Below are 19,565 nucleotides of genomic sequence, written 5' to 3' on the forward strand. Positions count from 1 at the left end.
TTTCTAAGAATTTAATTATCTAAGAACACAGCATCAAAGCTGTTAGACCCTTGTTAGTGTTAATTCAAACTTAATGTGCATGAGATTTAGAGATCTTGGATAGTAGGAAAATGATTTCAATTTAAATAGCCCTCTTTGTCCTACACATCACAAAACATCTTTTAACATAGTTTTCTTTTTTTTTTTTTAATAGAATACCGTAACCCAGGTCTCTCCCACTAAAAATGATTCTCACTATGGAGAAATCAGATGCTCTGCCAATCAGCAGGATGCAGTAGAAAGAACATATATGGGTTTTGGTGCCTTAGAAACCTAAGTCAAAATCTTAGACGTTCACCTTTTTCTATGTGTCTGTGGGCAGAAGCTTAACTTCTTTGAACCTCAGTTAATTAACCTCTCCACAAGGACTAGGAGCTGACAAGAGGCCCAGTGGGAGAGCTGCCAAAATGGGGTGAATGCAGAGGCATGTCTGGAGTCTGGTAGTGCTGGTGGAGTTTGGGGGTCTAGACTTAGGTGATCCATCCAAGGCAAAGAGGGACTTGTATTGATTGCTGGCCTGAGGACTTAATGAATCAATTGGGTTTCATGAGCCACAATTAAATCATGGCTAATATAAAATGAAACAATACCTCCTTAAAAAAACTGTTCAAAAAGCATTATAGTATTTTAAGTGAAATATATATCACACATGTTAACTGTGGACAATTGGGCAGCAGAAAGCAGCCAATCCTACTGGAATACATTTATTTCAAAAGCGTGAGATAAGCCCTGTAACACGATAATTCCTTTGGAAGGCATAAAGTAATCATCAGTTATTCTAATCTGAAAGTATAGCTTCAGGTATATTAAAGTTCATTGTTTTGAAGTCTGAGAGTAGAACTTTATAACTGGACCAACAAATATTTACGTATGTAGGATTACTTTTAAATGAGTACCCCATCTTATATTTGTTTCATTCATCTTTTTGAGATAAATTTGAGGTATTAACTGCTGTATAACAGTGTTCCTGCCTTATTAACATCTTACATGTGTATAGCCTATGATCAATATTACCTTCTCAATAAATTTGTGAGGTGTTAGGACACACTGTGTTATCCTCTTTTAATAAACAAGTAATTTAAATCCCAGAGAGATTAGGAGTCTTTTTACGAGCCCAATGTAAATTGGTTGAGCCCAAAAAAGAATCCAGAACTTATTCTTTTTACCAAATATATATATCTCAAAGGACTTACCATAAGCTAGATTATTTTTTTTAATTTATTTTTTATTGGTGTTCAATTTACTAACATACAGAATAACCCCCAGTGCCCGTCACCCATTCACTCCCACCCCCGCCCTTCTCCCCTTCTACCTACCCCTAGTTCGTTTCCCAGAGTTAGCAGTCTTTACGTTCTGTCTCCCTTTCTGATATTTCCCGCACATTTCTTCTCCCTTCCCTTCTATTCCCTTTCACTATTATTTATATTCCCCACATGAATGAGAACATATAATGTTTGTCCTTCTCCGACTGACTTACTTCACTCAGCATAATACCCTCCAGTTCCATCCATGTTGAAGCAAATGGTGGGTATTTGTCATTTCTAATGGCTGAGTAATATTCCATTGTATACATAAACCACATCTTCTTTATCCATTCATCTTTCGTTGGACACCGAGGCTCCTTCCACAGTTTGGCTATCGTGGCCATTGCTGCTATAAACATCGGAAGTGCAGGTGTCCCAGCGTTTCATTGCATTTGTATCTTTGGGGTAAATCCCCAACAGTGCAATTGCTGGGTCGTAGGCAGGTATATTTTTAACTGTTTGAGGAACCTCCACACAGTTTTCCAGAGTGGCTGCACCAGTTCACATTCCCACCAACAGATGAAAGATCTAAATGTGAGACAAGATTCCATCAAAATCCTAGAGAAGAACACAGACAACACCCTTTTTGAACTCGGCCATAGTAACTTCTTGCAAGATACATCCACGAAGGCAAAAGAAACAAAAGCAAAAATGAACTATTGGGACTTCATCAAGATAAGAAGCTTTTGCACAGCAAAGGATACAGTCAACAAAACTCAAAGGCAACCTACAAAATGGGAGAAGATATTTGCAAATGACATATCAGATAAAGGGCTAGTTTCCAAGATCTATAAAGAACTTCTTAAACTCAACACCAAAGAAACAAACAATCCAATCATGAAATGGGCAAAAGACATGAACAGAAATCTCACAGAGGAAGACATAGACACGGCCAACATGCATATGAGAAAATGCTCTGCATCACTTGCCATCAGGGAAATCCAAATCAAAACCACAATGAGATACCACCTCACACCAGCAAGAATGGGGCAAATTAATAAGGCAGGAAACCACAAATGTTGGAGAGGATGCGGAGAAAAGGGAACCCTCTTACATAAGCTAGATTATTTCGTCAGCAATTTCTCCTCTTGTAACACCAGGTTTCTCTCCGCCATGATTCCCCTAATTCAAAACCTACTATATCTTCCTCTTTATCTTTTCTCCATCAAGAGATTTATTTATAAAACAATATCCAATGTCAGTCATTTCCACTTTAGTATGAATTTAAGCCAATGTAGCCTTCTCCCTTACTTGTTTGCATTTCAGTCATTATCTTTCAGCTGAATAATCACAAACATGTTTCTCCTATTGAAAGAATTTCAGGAGCATAAGAAGCGTTAACAATTTATATTTAGGGACCTCTACTAGAAGCCCCTAGTGAAACACTACCTGAGATATATCCATGAACCTAATATATAAAGTGTCATTTACCACAGGATGGTAAGCTTCCTAAAGGAAGGGATCACAGCTGTCTACTTGGCTTTTGTATTCCCAGTGGCTGGGTACAAAGCCTGTCATATATTTAACACTAAATAATTCTATAATCAATAAAATCAACCTAACAGATACAGCAAGTCATGTCAAATATATCACATTTTCATAAGCTGAGTAAAAAAAAAACAGATGCTAAATGACATATGTGAAAAGAGTTTCACAGCCATCAGTCAGATTGAAAAAGAATCTCTTAAGGTACCTAAATAATCCACCCTCTGCCTGGGAACCACTTATGCAATCAGGTGCAAAAGAAACTAAAACGGTAAATAAGAGGCTGGGGACTCCAGCGGACTTGGTAGCAGTCAGGATCCTCACAAGATGGCACACCTAAAGTTTGTTCTTAATCGTGATTTTAATGTGATACTTGCGCATTATTATACTGCCACAGAGAAGTAGACACCTGACCTAAGATACATGGTTGATCATATCTCTTACATTTATTTACACTTTGCTCCTTTGAAATGCAGGGTTATTATGTTGGGCTGTTAGATAAGGACTTGCTGGTGGGAGAAGAGTTATCCCACTCCCATCCTCATCCCAAAACCACCAAAGCCTCTGGACTCCACATCAAAAGGCAAAATATTTATCCAAGACAAATAGAACTGCTGTTACTTGGAAGGAATCAAAATCCTAGTCAGAGGTTGAAGGGGGAGGAAAGTTCCTATGGAAAAATGAGACTTAAGATCAGAAGTGGGAAAATAAGGACCTAACCAAAATTTGGAGTATAAAGTACATGAAGCTTAGTGATTTAGAACTGGGATCAATAGCAGCATGAGTCCAATTCTTTTTTTTTTTTTAAGAGTTTATTTATTTATTCATGAGAGACAGAGAGAGGCAGAGACACAGGCAGAGGGAAAAGCAGGCTCCCTGCAGGAAGTCCGATGTGGGACTCGATCCCAGGACCCTGGAATCACGACCTGAGCCAAAGGCAGATGCTTAACCACCGAGCCACCCAGGAGTCCTGAGACCAATTCTTAATCACTGTTTTCAATATAGTGTGTGTGTGTGTGTGTGTGTGTGTGTGTGTGTATCTGAGGGGTTGGCCTGATAGCATGAAGGAATAGGCCGATCAAATTGTATCCTGTATTGGTTGGTATTTCATGCTACTAAGACCTCAGAATAAATGGAAATACTCTGCTCCTTGAAGGCAAGGATTGTATCTAATGTCTTAGACAGCAGTTTGTTTTTGTTATGTCTAATAGAAGCTCAATAAATGTCTATTGAGTTAATTAATTCATCAAAGGAGACACATCCAGTGATTATTTTTTAATATAATCATTTAACACTCAAATGTTAGATTCAAACGTTATTTTGAATCTAACTCTTCAAGTCGCGAGAGGGTATTTTTCAGATAATTAGTTTATTGCCTCATGGAGAAGAGTAGTTGTGTCATTTCTTAAACTGGTTTGAGTTTTTTGCATTTTGTATTCTATTTTTTCAGAAAGAAAAAAAATGATAGCAACCCCTGAATTCAAAGCACGTTTCACAAGCAGGTACAGAAAACTATGACAATAACTAAGCACTTAGAATAATTCACATACTCACCCGTGTGCACCTGTGCACAATGGCTAGGACACAGAGAGAGAGTGCTATTTTTACAAACTATTGGCCAATTTAGGGTTTGCCAGGAGAATACATAATGGATTGTCACTAGGGTAACTCAGGAGACTGCAAACCTTCACATTGACATTTTTTCAGAAGTGGTAGGAAACATCCTGGAATCCTCTTTGGCGTGTTTTTAATGAAGTGTTATGTGAATATTTTTTGTTACTTATTTTCTTTCCCTGTTTTTTGCTTCCTAATTTGTGGTCTGCCTCATTCCAAAAAAGTATTGAGGAAGCAAGTGGAGTTATACATGGATTTTGCTGCAACAGTTGCTTCATTTAGGGAATGTAGAACAAACTTCCAAAGATGTAGATCAGCTCTTATCACTTCTCCACTGACCCCTTCAGTGACTCCTCTGGCCACAACCTAAAGAGACTGTCTTGTGGCCTCTGATGTGTGGGGTCCTCTTGATAAGAGATGCTGCAGAGTGTGCATGTGCCCACCATGGAGGTCCCATATACCAGATTAAAGACACTGGATTTTCTCTTCGAGGCTCTGGGGAGCCATTAAATGATTTCAAATAAAGGCACAATATAATCAGACCTAGGTTTCACATTATGTAACCATCATACTGCATTTTTCTCTGGGAAGCTAGTTCTTTATTGACCTCTCTGAAAATGAAGCCCACAGAAGGAGTAAATCTTCCCCTACCCCCCCCCCCCAAACTAATGAAATACACTGAGGCAGTAACAAACTGAGTGCAAGTGTGAGCACAAATAAAGGTACAATAGTTATATCTCATCTGGGCAGTAGCCGCATGGTTGCCCGGAGAGAGATAAATCTTCACAAGGTTTCTCTCTTTGGAACTTCTTTGAAAATCTTAACACGGTGATCAGTGTCACAGAGAAGGAATTAGTTGGAGAAAACCTTTGAATAGTGGAGAATCTGGTGGGTTGAGTGGCTAAGGGATGAGATGATGTCAAAAGTCTTGCTTTTGAAACCGCCGATCACTCTCCCACTCTAAATGCCTCTCGCTGGGGAGGTAGGGAGGCATTTAAAACACTCAGTACCCACCTGTATTATAGTACTTAGGCCACTATTTTATTCCATTTATTTTATTTTTTTAAGTTTATTTATTCAGGAAATCTCTAGACCCAATGTAGGGCTGGAACTCATGTCCCCGGGGATCAAAAGTCACATGTTCCATCAGCTGAGCCAGCCAGGCACCCCACTTAGAGCAAGATTTTAAGAAACTACCTGTTTACCTATCTTTCTCTCCCAGTATTCTATAAGTTACTTCGAACGGAACTAGTCTTTTGTTTCTTTATCATCAGTGCCTAGCCCTGTGCATCATTCACATGGAAAATACTCGGATTTGGGTTTGTTTTTTTTTTTAAAGATGAACATACGAATGATAAAAATATGGACTTTATAAGTGGAACCAGGCATGGTTACTCAGAGAAATAGATTCTGAGGGAGATTTTGAGGGCTCCAGTCCCAAGAATACTTAAAGATATAATGGTTAAAACTTACATAGGTGTGTGTAATTAAAAATCAACCTGCAGCTGGGAACTTCACTAAATGACGTTCGAGATTCCTCCAAATGACTGGATTCTCCAAATTTAGTCACATATAGTAAATTCAAGGGAAATGACACACTAGATTCTAACAATCATTGTGCAGTTCATTTCATTGACAGGTATAGACAAGTATCTACACTGGGGATAGAACAGTTGGGGACACAGTGACAAAAAACAACATGTGTTTTGGAATCAGATGATATAGGGTGGCATTAATAGTTACAGAATTAGTACCTGAGTAGTTGGACAGGTGAATGGGTAAGTGATATACAAAAAGGTCATGTCAGTTGCCCAAGATCATATTAGACCAGTGAAATAACTACAGAAATTTGGATTTCCAGAGGAAGAGGAAGGAGAGAAGGATTGATTCAATATACTCATTTTGTATTGACAAAACATATGTAGTCTTTTCTGCCACGCATAGGTAAAATATGGAAAAGCATTAAATTTAAACCATAATCATTAGAGACTCCTCAAGTGGAGTTATCCCTAAGTCAGAAATTAAGTGAGAAAGACCTAAGTACTAAAGTGAGTTGGTTTATTTTATGCATTTTAATATATTTTGGGGTAAATTTTTAAATGAAGAGATAATGCCTGATAAGCTGCTTAAATATTTGAATACCAGTAATGAAATAATAATTAAATCAAGTAAAATGTAATAGTAAATGTCTACCTAATGTTGATATTCCCTCTTGGATTCCTTGGAATTTGAACGGATAAAATTTTTATCTTACAATTCTTGGGATTTAGTTCAGTATTTAGTTCATTATCAGTGAAGACCTATACATACTAACTAGTTTAATGACAATGAATGCTGGAGTCTTTGACTAAAGAACGTAGCAGCAACATATCAAATGATTTTAATTAGAATAATGTAATTGTACTTAGGGAAGATACTCTAGTAGATGTTGGTATAGGAATTATATAAATAAATGCAATTTCCCTCAGCCTGAGCTTGCTGTGTGACCTCGGGTAAGTCAGATAACCTTTCTCAATTCTATAGTTCTCATTTATAAAAGAAGAATGTTGCCTAGTTAAATCTTTAAGCTTCTTTTGCATACTTAAGCTTTAAAAATTTCATCTGTCTATATTTTTTATAAAATGAATTCCAATTAAATCAAATTTGATAAATAATTTGAACACCTAGTGTTGTGTTCTGTTCACTGTGAAAAGATCTGGTTTACAATGATGGATGTGTATGATGTTTGCTCTATGAGTGCGCACTTGTTCATTCAGCATGTGATAACTATCAGCATTCAGCAGTTACTAACACAGGAATATATAGGTGACTGTATTAGTGTCCTAGGGCTGCTGTAACAAACTGCCACAAATTTGGTGACGTAAAACAACAGATATTTATTCTCTTGTGGTTCTGGAGGCCAGAAGTCTAACATCGAGGTGTCCATACAGCTCTGCTACCTACAAGTCTTTTAGGAAAAAATCTATTCCTTGCCTCTTCCAGTTTCTTGTGCCATCAGGTGTTCGTTAGCTTATTGCCACATCACTCCCATCTCTGCCCCTGTGATCACACTGCCTCCTCTGTGTCTCCCTTGTGTGTGTCTTTTAGTTAGATTTAGGACCCATCTGTATAATCCTGGATTATCCTCTGTTAAAAAAGATATATTAATTTATTTATTTGAGAGAGAGAGAAAGAGAAGAGAGAGAGAGAATGAGCACAAGCAGGGGAAGAGGCAGAGAGAGGAAGAGAAGCAGACTTCCCACTCTTCATGGAGCCAGATGGGAGTTGATCTCATGACCCTGAGATCATGACCTTTGCTAATATCAAGAGTAGGATGATTTGCCAATGGAGCCATCAAGGTGTACCATCCTGGATTATCTTCTCATCTCAACATCCTAACGTTTGAGATACAGAGACAGCAAAGATTCTTTCCAAATAAAGTCACATTCATAGATTCTGGGGATTAAGTTATGGACATATATCTTGGGGAGCCATCATCCAACCCACTACAGTGACCAAACACAAAAACAACAAGCAAACAAAAACATTGCTCTGCCTTTGTGGCACTTATAGTCTAGTAGGGGAAATAGACATTAAGCTGAAATATAACTATAAAAAGTAATTATACTTTATATATAGTTTTGCATAGATAGTTTTAAATTGTAATTAGGTCTGTGAAGGGAAATTACAGGGTGTCTTGAAAGATTTTAACCAAGAAAACTCATTAAGGGTGAGAGTAAGGTCAGACCTCTAAACAAGTGACAGTTAAGCTAGCACCAGCAAATGTGTAGGAGCTGGGGCCTGGGCAGAAGAGATACCATTCGAAGCAGATAGAACATTATTTGCCAGGGCCTTGACATGGGGTTGCATAGAAGTGAATGAAGGCCAGTATGGCTGGAGTATAATGAGCAGGGGAAGAGCAGAGCAAGTTGAAGCTAGATCAGAGCAATGAGGGATTCAAAAGCCTTTATCAAGACTTTTGGAAAGTGAAGTATGATGAGGAATCATTGATGTGTTTTAAGTAAGAAGATCTGAATTATGTTTTTAAAATGTTACTGCAGCTAATATTTGGAACACATATTACAGGGAAGCAAGAGTGAATACAAGGGAGAGGGCAGTCCTAGGTCAGAGATGGATGTGGCTGGCTCCAGGATGATGGCAGGAGAGGTGATGGAAAGGAAGGAAATTGAGTTACATGCTGGAGGTACATTGACATTGTTGAAGAAGAGTCGGCTATAGGAAAGTGAGGCACAGGGAAGCTGCAGTGAAGGCTTTCAGTCTGTTGGTGGAACAGGCATTAAACAAATGCCCATAAGAGAGGGATTGGAACCAGATCTGGATGGGAACCAGATTGGGATGGGTTCTTTCCTTCCATCCTGCCTCTCTCCCTGCCTTCCTTCCCTCTGTTCATCCTCTGTCATCCACTCTCCTGTCTTTTTTCATAACTCCCAGTTAGATTGAAGTCTAAGCATTCCTAATTATAAAGACTTTCCATCTCATCAAAAGGTGCTCCTTATATGCTTTTGATTGATGACTATTCAATGGTGGAATTACAACCACATCAGTTGAATCACCCTGGAAATTAGTGCAGTGACAGGTGTCACATACATCTCTTTCTCTCTGCTGTTTATAAGGAGCTTAGCATCTACTCTAAGAGATTATAGTCCTTATGGGAGATCTGGATGTGTGAAAAATAGCTCCAACACATGGTGGGGATCGGGATTATAAGTAGGCACAATATATAAAGGAAGCAGAAAGAGGGAATGATGGTGGGGAAGACTTCCTTTAAACTAGGGCCTACACATTGGGAAGGATTTCAGTAAATGGGAATGAAGAAAAGTAATCCTGGAGGAGAAGATAGCATGAGTGAAGGAATGGAGGCAAGCATGTAGAAGGCGTGGTCAGGAAAAGATCCCTCATCTTTGTGGTTTGATCAGGGATATGTAAGAGTATACCACTAGAAGAAGATTGTAAAATGAATCTAGATAAAACATAGAAAAATGAACTAATTTTATCTTTTAACCACTGAAGGAAATTTCTGATCTACATGAAATTCCAGAGCTGTGTTTGTTGAAAGGCCTTCCTTTCCTTCTCTCGGCCATCATGTCATTGTTGTCATAATCACCATTACCAAGTTTTATGGTCATCTAGCCTTTGCAATTTCTCATCCATGGCTTCATTACACTGATGCCATGATTTTGGTAGAAGTAACAAAAATTATAAAAGATTCTGGCTTAGATGATCAAAAGGTTCATGTTATTGTTAATGCAATGCTGACTTTCAACAGCAACTCCATGATATGACAGGATGATTTCCTTTTGGTCTCTCTATTTTGGCCTCTTTGGATCCAGCTTTATCATAAGGCCCATTCCCTTTAAGAGCCTATACTGCTACTTCCTGGTCTATGGGATATTCTTTTGTCTTAGTTTTCTAGCAGAAGTCTGATTGGACAGGTTTTCTGCCAACCCCTGAAATAACCACCCTGGTCAGGGATGCTGACCTTAGGTCATGTGCTCCGATCCAGACTTGAGTGTGAGGACAGCTTCTGAGAGATCACATACTTTTCCAAATTGGAATTGGTTTTTTATGAAGGGAGAAATTGAGGGGGTGTCAGTGGGATGAGAGCCCAAGAGGGAACTAAAGAGTATCCTTTAGAGAGACATAGGTACTTCTATTGCCATTTTATAGCTGAGGTAGAGAGGTTCATAGTACTTTTAGTTGCACAAAGATGAAATAGTTTCCTTTCTCTAAGAAGATCATATATGTTGAGACAAAAAACTTACTTTGATATGGGAATTCAGAGATAAAGAGATACTACTATCCTTTCTGAATAGACAAAATGGACGAGTGTCATGGGCTGTGTGACCCTGAACAAGTTATTTAATTTCTCTTTATTTTACTTTTGGGTGTGTATGTATGTGTGTGTGTGTGTATGTGTGTGGTATATTGTGTGTACGTGAGTGTATATGTATATGTGTGTATGTGTGTGAGTGTATGTGTGGTATATGTGTATGTATGTGAGTGTGGTATATTGTGAGTGCGTGTGTGTGCTGGAAAATAGAGATAACAGGAGCACCTACTTCACACTGTTGCTGAGAGGATTAAATGAGACATTTACAAATACAAGTGACCAATGACTTTCCCATTCATTATGTACTTAATTTTAACAGCATCCAGGAAAGTAGCTGAGGTCGTCCAGTCTAAGAGATGAAATTACTGAGGCCTAGTATGGTTTTAGCCAAAGGAAATGCCAAACCAAAGTCTCTTGATTCTAAGCTTTCCCTACCTCTCTTTTCACTACACTGTGCTGCTGCTTAATGAGATCCCCAGCTTTCTGTCTTTTCGCCCTACAGATAGCAGGAACCATACTGAGGGAACTACGCATGCAAATTATTATTAGCATGAAAACAGGTAATTACTATTTTTTTTTTTTTACATTTGCATCATCACAGATGATCTTTGCGTTAGGCGTCCTTTAGCAATGAATGACTGCACCAGAGGGCTTGCGGTTCATTCAGACAGTCATTAATTCTACATAAGAGATTCATTTACTGTCACTCATGTTGCTTAAACAATGCAAAGCAAAGAGTGACTACAGAGCAGTCTTAGATTATAAGGGCTAGGATGGAAGCTGGAAATCACCTAGCCCAACCTTTTGATTTACATATGAGCACAATGGGGGCTAGCATGAGGAAGGTCACACAATTAATTAGCTGCAGAGCTGAGACTAAACCCATTTTCTTTACTTCTATACCAGAGCTTTGCCATTAAAGCATGAATGCTGATCATCTGACTATTTGGTTAGGAATTCCCTGATTATTTAAAACACATCAAGGACATAGGAAGGAGAGACACTTAATGTGCTAAAGGTTCCAAAGTGAAAATATATGAAGGATCTTTCACAAATCCCCTTGTGCTGTATTAATTTTATCTCGATTATTTCTCCAAAGGGCTTGTGGGGGGGAAACTAGTATCTGTGTATACTAAATGGTCTCATTTGAGTCCTGCCAATGTAAAGGTATGAAGTAGAAACATTTTACATGAAAACAGAGCAAATTGCTTATGGTAACCATTGCATCATGAAGGAACACAATGAAAAATTACAGTTCAAATTACTTATCAGGTCTCTTCCATTTTCTAAGTTTTTAAAGTAGAAAATTGCACAGTATAATTACAGTAAGTTAATTTGCATTCATATTACAATTCAGTGAGCAATTACATTCTTTTTATTTAAAAAAAATATTTTATAAAGTGTGATTTGCATCAGTACATTTCCAAGAAAGAGTGGTGACTTTTTCCTTGGGAGGTTTTCATACAAATTCAACTACACAGTATAGAGTTTTATGTAGCCTCTATTGGCTTTCTGGGACAGGGGAGAAGAGAACCATTTGAAGTATAACCATGGTTTCAGAGCTTTTTGAGAAGAATTCTTCAAGGAATCATAAACTTTTGGGGTTTCAAAGGAGAAGGTAAATGTCTTAATGCTCAAAATTCCATATCTCCATTTACTTCCACCATTTGAAGCATGAATTTCTCTATTCCATTTCTGCTAAGCCATCATCCAACTTGTATTTGATTAACTCCTGTGCCAGGTAATTCTTTACCTTCTGGTGAAACCCACAGCATTGCTGGCCAGTACTTTCATTTGCGGAGTAGGCAGGCTATGTATTTTGGCCTAACTATTCTTGCATTAATGTACTTTAAAGGTTACTATAAACACAACCCACATACACATTCATTGCTTTGGTAGTTCCTTACATAACATAGGGCTCTCTTTTTATTGAGTGTAACATTTCATTTAGAATTTGCAACATTAGCACAAATATCTGTGTCAGGCCATAATGGAGTGGTTTCCATAAGGATTGTGGGGTCTGATTGGTTGCTCCTCTTTCTCTGCGCTTTCTCTTTAAAAATTTTTTATAATTTTTAAAATGATTATTTATTCATTCACAAGACACACACACACACACACACACACACACACACACACACACGGAAGCAGATATATAGGCAGAGGGAGAAGCAGTCCTCACACAAGGAGCCTGATGTGGGACTCTATCCTGGACCTGGGATCGCACCCTGAGCCTAAGGCAGACACTCAACTGCTGAGCCACCTGGGTGTCCCTCTTTTAAATTTATTTTAAAGGTGAAATAGACTTATATTAAAATGTATAGATCCTAAGAGTAATTTGGGCAGTTTTGGCAAATGTGTTTGCCTATATAACCAACACTACATTAAAGATATAGTATATTCCATTAATCTGGACAGTACCTTGTACCCCCTCCAGATAATCCCTCTCCTAGGCAACTAGTGTTCTAATTTTTCTCATCATAGATTTAGTTTGCCTGTTCTTGATCTTCATCTAGAAGGAGTCATAATACTGTTCTTTTTTTTTTTTTTGAGTCGGTTTCTTTCATTCAGTACTTTTTAAAGATTTATCCATGTTGCTATACTTGTCAGTAGTTTATTTTGTTTCTTGCAGAGTAGTATTCCATAGTATGACTATTCTACAATTTATTTATCCATTCTCCTGTGGAGACATTGTATCGTTTCCAGATATATATATCTATATATATAGATATAGATATATAGATATAGATATATTGTTTATTACAATTCAGTGAGCAATTATATATATATAGATATATATATCAATACGATATATATATTGTTTCCATATATATATATATATATATATATATATATATATATATATACACCAACCACATCTTTATCCATTCATCTGTCGATGAACATCTGGGCTCTTTGCATATTTTGGCTATATGGACATTGGTGCTATAAACGCAGGGGTGCATGTGCCCCTTTGAATCACTGTTTGTATCCTTTAGATAAATACCTAGTAGTGCAATTGCCAAGTCATAGGGTAGCTCTATTTTTAACTTTTGGAGGAACTCCATACTGTTTTCCAGAGTGGCTGGACCAGTTTGCAATCCCACCAACAGTTTAGAGGGTTCTTCTTTTTCCACATCCTCACCAACACCTGCTGTTTCTTGAGTTAATTTTAGCCATTCTGAGGTGTTATCTCTCTGTGGTTTTGATTTGTATTTCCCTGATCTCTGAAGGCTTTTCTTATGAAATCAGTTCTCACGGCTGCAGGGTTACCATCTTACCAGTTTCCAGGCCAGTGGTAAAGAGAATTTCCCTAGTTGCTCTAGAGCATTTTTGCTAGTTGCTCTAGCAAAAGTACACAGGTCTATTGGACCATTCCTGAATTTTGGTCAACAGATGTGTTGCACTTGTCTATACCTGGAGCTGGGCGTCGGGTCAAGTCTACCAAAACTAAATGGAAACAAAATCAATGGTGGGGGAAATGGTTCCCCATCAAAATCGGAGTAGTGTTTACCAAAGAGGGAGGAATGGCTGCAGAGGCAAAAAACCAAGTATCTGTCATAACTTTAACCTAGTAACCACAAAATACATGGCACTGGATCCTATGGCATTCTGATTCTTCCCTGCTCTTATACTCCCTAGGCATGGGAAACATAGTCTTTCTGATAGCTTCTAGTCTACTTGTATTTTCAAGCACTAACATCATCTTAAGCTCCACTTTATGAGTGAAAAAAATTGGAGGTTTGTGTTAGAACTTAAGAGCCTTTTGATGATCGTTTCAGCTCTCCGCGTTGTTTCTACTGTGTATTTAGCTAAAAAGAGCAGATTGGTGGCATAAATACAATTGCAGTGTTGCTGGTCTCCTCCACCCCCTCCTTGGAAAAATAAAAGGAGGGCTATTTATAGCAACTGTAAACCACAGTCAAGTTCAGTAATAATACTGCCACACAACCTTTCTCTGGAATCAAGAAAGGGCAGCATCATAAAAGAAGGGACCTTCTGTTTTGATGAAGCCTTATAGAAAATTCTTTCTGTTTTAACCTCAGAAGAGAAATAGCAATTGGATATCTTACTTGAGTCCAGGGCATGTAAAAAAAAAAAAAAAAAAAAAAAAAAAAAAGCATCTGAAATGTGGCTAATGTGGCTAATATAAGATTTGCAAAATATTTTTCCTTCTTTTTAAAAAATCTGACCCCTTTTATACACTAAGTTCCAAAGTCCTGCATATAGCAAACTAGACCCTTTAAAATTTGTTTATGTTGCTTCCTTATGTATAGCTAACTATATCCACCTCTCTCCACCCCCATCAAAAAAATTTGCACATTCTCTTCTCTTGGCCTGAAATATCTTCCCCTGTTTCATTTGGTTATTTAGTTATCTAAATGATAACTAAATAACCAAATGAAGATGATATCACTTCCTTCATGAAGTCTTAACATCCCATCCTATCTTGTTGGTAGTCTTTTTTTTTTATTATTTTGTTTAGTTATTCATGATAGACACACACACAGAGAGAGGCAGAGACATAGGCAGAAGGAGAAGCAGGCTCCATGCAGGGAGCCCGATGCAGGACTCGATCCCAGTACTCCAGCATCACGCCCTGAGCCAAAGGCAGACGCTCAACCACTGAGCCACCCAGGGATCCCTCGACATCCCATCCTATCTTAAATGCCCCTACCTGCCATTCCCTTGGCATGCTGTACTTAACACTACCATAGCATTTATTGGAATGCAACATAGTGATGTCTTTCCCTCATGTGCCTATGAGTTGTTTGAGAACAAGTTTTGGTTTGGTTTGGTTTTGCTTTTTCTTTTTTTTTTTCTTTTTGTTTTCTTTCTTTGCCAATGCCTAGCATTGTGCTTGGTACAGAGTAAACAATCAGCACACGCTTTTTGAATAAAAGAATAGAGTCTGAGTGTAAACATGAACTTGAATGAAAGGGTCTGTGCAAGGCTTATATACTTATGGTATTAATCTTTGAAATTTTTGTGCATTTTTTATATTAGTGTACTTTGAACACATGATATCTCTAGTAAGCTTGGTGGAAATGTTCCTACTGAACATTATTCAAAATTTTATTAATTTGAGAGCTTTATGTGTATAGAAATATTAGCATATTCGTGGCATGTGCAAGCACTAGAAACTATTTAATAAGCAGTAGCTGTGTAATAATTTGTTTTTGAAACCCCCAGAGCTTATGGCACAAATTTATTTACTGAAAAAAAATTATAGGAATAAACTGAGTTTTAAATAATATATAATACACAAAATGAGCTACTTTACATTCCTTTCATTGGAGGAGTAATTATTGCTAATTGAATTTATGACTTCTGACATTTGGTGTTACTTTTAATCATGGGTCAGTTTCAAACAGTACTTATACAGGCTGCCCTTCTGTGTAGCTTGAGAATCATGTGCGTAAGGATGAATTGTGTGAAGTTCAATAAAATTCTTTTGCATCCATCCACCTGCCCATGCCCTTGTTTTTTTTATTCAGTTGACTCACAGTTCCTAAAAGGCAGGGTCTGTTTCTGATTTATCATCATTCCCATTGCTTAGCACAGAGCCCTATATATAAAAGAAACGCCATAAATGCTTGTTGATTTAAAATGAACTATTTTGGCACTATTCTAGAAGGAGAATCAATGTTTACTAGGTGATTTATGCAGTGCTAGCCATGTCCTCTACATTATCTCTCTTAAGACCTGCAGGAGTCTCATGAAGCAGGTGTCTCATGAATCAGGTATCACCATAGTAGAATGGAGAAATGAAGTCCAGACAAGTGAATAATTTGTCAAAGATGCTTCAGGCCCATCAGATTCCAAAGTTGGTTGTCTGTCCAGTACACATTAAAAGAGATATTTCTCTTCCTGAGCGGTCATGAAGATTAAATGAGTCAATGTATGGAAAGCACCCAGAACAGTGCCTGGAACATAATCAAAGCAAGGCATACATCTTTGCTTTTCTTATTACTTTGCTGTTTCTCAGAGTAGATGGTAAAGGAATGCTTATTGATTTTTCCTTTATGCCATACTTAGCACTAAGGACACTGCTATTAAAAGAAAAAAATCACCCTTTTAGGTGTGTTTTTTGTTGATATGTTTAACATAATAACAATAAATACTACTTTTTAAGATTTGGCTTGGTTTAACCCAGAAGACTATTTTAGCGTCTTCACCAAGTCCTTGGTGGGTAGCTTGTGTGCAGTTACAGTCTATATATGACACTCTCTTCCAGCTAGACTTGGAACAGCTGTACCTTGTTGCCTCTGTTGGACTTAATGAGAATTTGCCCAGTTTGGTGGACCTTCTTCAATGTTGACTAGAGAGAGAGTTTTACATGAGCCTCTTCCATTTCTATTACTTGGCCAGCTCAGTGTCCTACATCCCTTCAAAGTCCATAATCCTAACCCCTTTGGAAAACCAAAGAGGTGGAGGAGTGGGGGAGGCAGTAAATGTGACATGCAGGGTTTTAAAATGTAGGTAAATGTCCCACGGCTGTTCTCAAAATATTGAGGAACTTCAGTGGTTTTTGGTAGAGTCAATGAGAAGTTAGACCTGTGTTTGATTACCTAAGGTTTGACATTTTTAAAAAAAGATTTTATTTATTTATTCATGAGAGACATAGAGAGAGGCAGAGACAGAGGGAAGAAGCAGTTCCCTGCGGGGAGTGTGATGTAGGACCCATTCCCAGAACCTTGTGATCACAACGTGAGCTGAAGGCAGATGCTCAACCATTGAGCCACCCAGGTGTCCCCCTAAGTTTTGACATTTGTCACAGATACTTGTAGTACGTAACAGTTTCATACACTCCCTCCATGTCAACCAGCTCCTCTCTGATTTGTCCATGTCTCCTGTGTCCTCTTTATGGAGTTCAGACTCCTGGGCTCTGTCTTTAGAGATGAGGATAGTGAAGTGTTTCATTAATCTTAATAGAGTTATCTGGTGAGCCTGACCTTCCTACAAAAGGGATCATAAGTGTTTGGTGGCAACTCTTCCCACTTTGTAGAACTTTGGAAAAGTTGGAGAGACTTGAGCCTTTCCCTGGTCCTCGCCTTTAAGTGTGCTGGTCACATCCAGAAGTGGATAGCAACAGTAGTACCAGGGGTGACACCTCCCTCCCACCTTGCTGGGTGTCTCCTCTGATCAACTGTTCTTCCAAGATTGCATCCTGCCAATGACCTCACCAATTTTTCTTGTCTCTATGTAAATTGCTATCTTTTCAGGAGGAGCATGACAGCCTCCCTTTGCTTGGGCTTCCATTTGTACAGAAGCTGTTATTACAGAATAAGTTTAATGGGTCGTGAATTTTGTGCAGAAAGGGAGGGTCTCTCGATGACTTTGTACGTACCAGCTATGGATGTATTGGCTCCACAAGGAGTGCATTAGGCTAAATATTTTTAGCCCATTGACTTTGGGGGTAATAACCCTAAATGCTTCATTAAATTTTCATGGGTGAGTGACGGAATCTATGAGGGGAAAAAAAAACAAAACCCAAATCCACAACATTAGCTTTATTATTACACAGCTGGAGGACAAGAGTGTGGCCCCCAAAAAGGATAAAAATCAACTTTTTGAGGAACTGTTGCCTGCCTCTTCCTTGCCTATTCCAGCCCTGTTCAATGGGCAGCCTTTGATCTGTTTTTTTGTTTTTGGTTTTTGTTTTTTCCTCTCCCACACCTGGCATTTTGGCGTCTGCTGTGGTTATACCACAACAGACACTTACTGGAGTTGAACGCAATCTCAGGGTAGAAGAATTTTCAGGCAGCACATTATTTTCTGCGACTTGGCAGATCTTTGTAAACTAGGAGCAGAAGGAGAGCGCGACTGCCTGTGTCCCTCGCTCCCGGCCGGGCCTTCTCCCGTGCAGGGCGCGTGATCCTCCCTCCCGAGCATTCGAAGAACCCGGGTGCGGAGGGCGGACCGGCCCGCTCGCGCTCGGGGGCGCCAGTCCTCCCCAGAACCAAGGGCCACGGGGGGAGCGATGCAAGCCGTCTCCCTCCCCCCCCGCCCAGGTTTTCTTGGGGAGCCTCAGTGGAGACGCGGGGCTGCCGGCGCCCCCTCCCGCCCCTTCCCAGCCCTGGCCCGCTGCCGCCGTGTATTTGGGGGTGCACGAGTTCGGGGGCGTGTATAAAGGACGAGACCCTATCGGGGAAAACCAGGGGGGTCGGGAGGGCGCCGCCGCTGGTGGTGATGGTGACGAAACACACTGGCTACTTTGTGAAAGCCGAGGCGGGGAGCTGGGACCCTCCCCCCGCGCCCCCCGCGCCCCCCGCGCCCCCCGCGCGCTCTCCGCCCACGCGGCCCGGGCGGGGACCCCACGCCCTCCGCTCGCCTCGGTGAGCGCGGGGGTCGGGAGGCGCGCCCTCGAACCGCGATCCGCGGCGCCCCCGCTCGCCCGGTCGCCTCCACCTCGTCCTGGTCGCCGCCGCGGCTCCGCGGAGCTGTCGGAGCGCTCGGGCTGCGCGGCGAGCTCCGGGCCGGGGCCGGGGGCGGGGGCGGGGGCGGGGGCGCGCGGCGGCCCGGGAGCCTGCAGGTGAGCCTCGCCGCGGGGCGCGGGGCGCGGGGGCGCAGGGCGGGGCGGGGGCCGCGGCGGGGGCGGGGCTGGCGCGGGCCTGTCTCCTCCCCCTGCGCTGACGCGGGCCCGTGGCTCCCGGGGAGGATGGACCCAGCGCGGGGCTGGCCGGGGCTTCCCCGGGCTGGAGAGCGCGCCTGAGTGCCGCGGCCCGCCGGGCATGGGGAGCCGCTTGCTGCGCGGCTGCGGCAGCGGAGGAGGATGCTCTCGGCGAGCGGAGGTGAGCGCGGCGGGGGCGGGCGCAGCCCGGAGTTCGGCGCCGGCAGGTGCCTGGGGGCCTGGGCGCCGGGACCGCTCCGCCGGGGCCCCGGGGGGGGGGGGGGGAGGAGGGCTCGGGGGGTGCCGGTCGTGGGAGTTTGGCTTGGGGTGTCGCGGGGATGGCGACCGCAGTTTACCGCCCGCTCCCTCCTCTCGCTTTGGAGAGAGGAGCGACCTCTCCTGCGTCCTCGGGCTCTCCCTCACCGCCGCCAGCCTCCTCACTTCTGGCCACGCGCCTTCCCTCCCCGGACGTCCTCGCCGCAAGCACTCGTCTCCCTCCGAGCCCCCCTGCGCCCTCCTGCCTGCCGCGATCCCGGCTCGGTCCATCCGCCGCTGAGCCCGTCTCGCACTCCAAAACCTCCCCGGGGCTCCGGAGCCCGTCTCCCCGCCTCCCCGGCGGCGTCCCCGGGCCGAGCTCCGGCCCTTCCCCCCGAACTGTCCAACGAGCGAGTCTGCCTTT

At 41.2% G+C, this 19,565-nt stretch overlaps 1 protein-coding gene across 22 annotated transcripts in view; it reads left to right on the forward strand.

The window, feature by feature from the left end:
* The window catches only part of DAB1 (DAB adaptor protein 1), a 1,117,693-nt gene that overhangs the window by 697,415 nt on the left and 400,713 nt on the right, over positions 1-19,565 (forward strand). The window contains exon 1 of one of the 22 annotated variants that reach the window (XM_025427789.3): positions 18,908-19,067. The exons of 20 other annotated variants lie outside the window; for them this stretch is intronic. The gene's annotated coding sequence lies outside the window, so the exon portion shown is untranslated. Of the gene's footprint in view, positions 1-18,907; positions 19,068-19,565 lie in introns of those variants that run through there. One more of the 22 variants, XM_025427790.3, reaches the window with a different exon arrangement.

This window comes from Canis lupus, chromosome 5 (assembly GCF_003254725.2).
Source record: "Canis lupus dingo isolate Sandy chromosome 5, ASM325472v2, whole genome shotgun sequence".
Classification (NCBI taxonomy): Eukaryota; Metazoa; Chordata; class Mammalia; order Carnivora; family Canidae; genus Canis; species Canis lupus.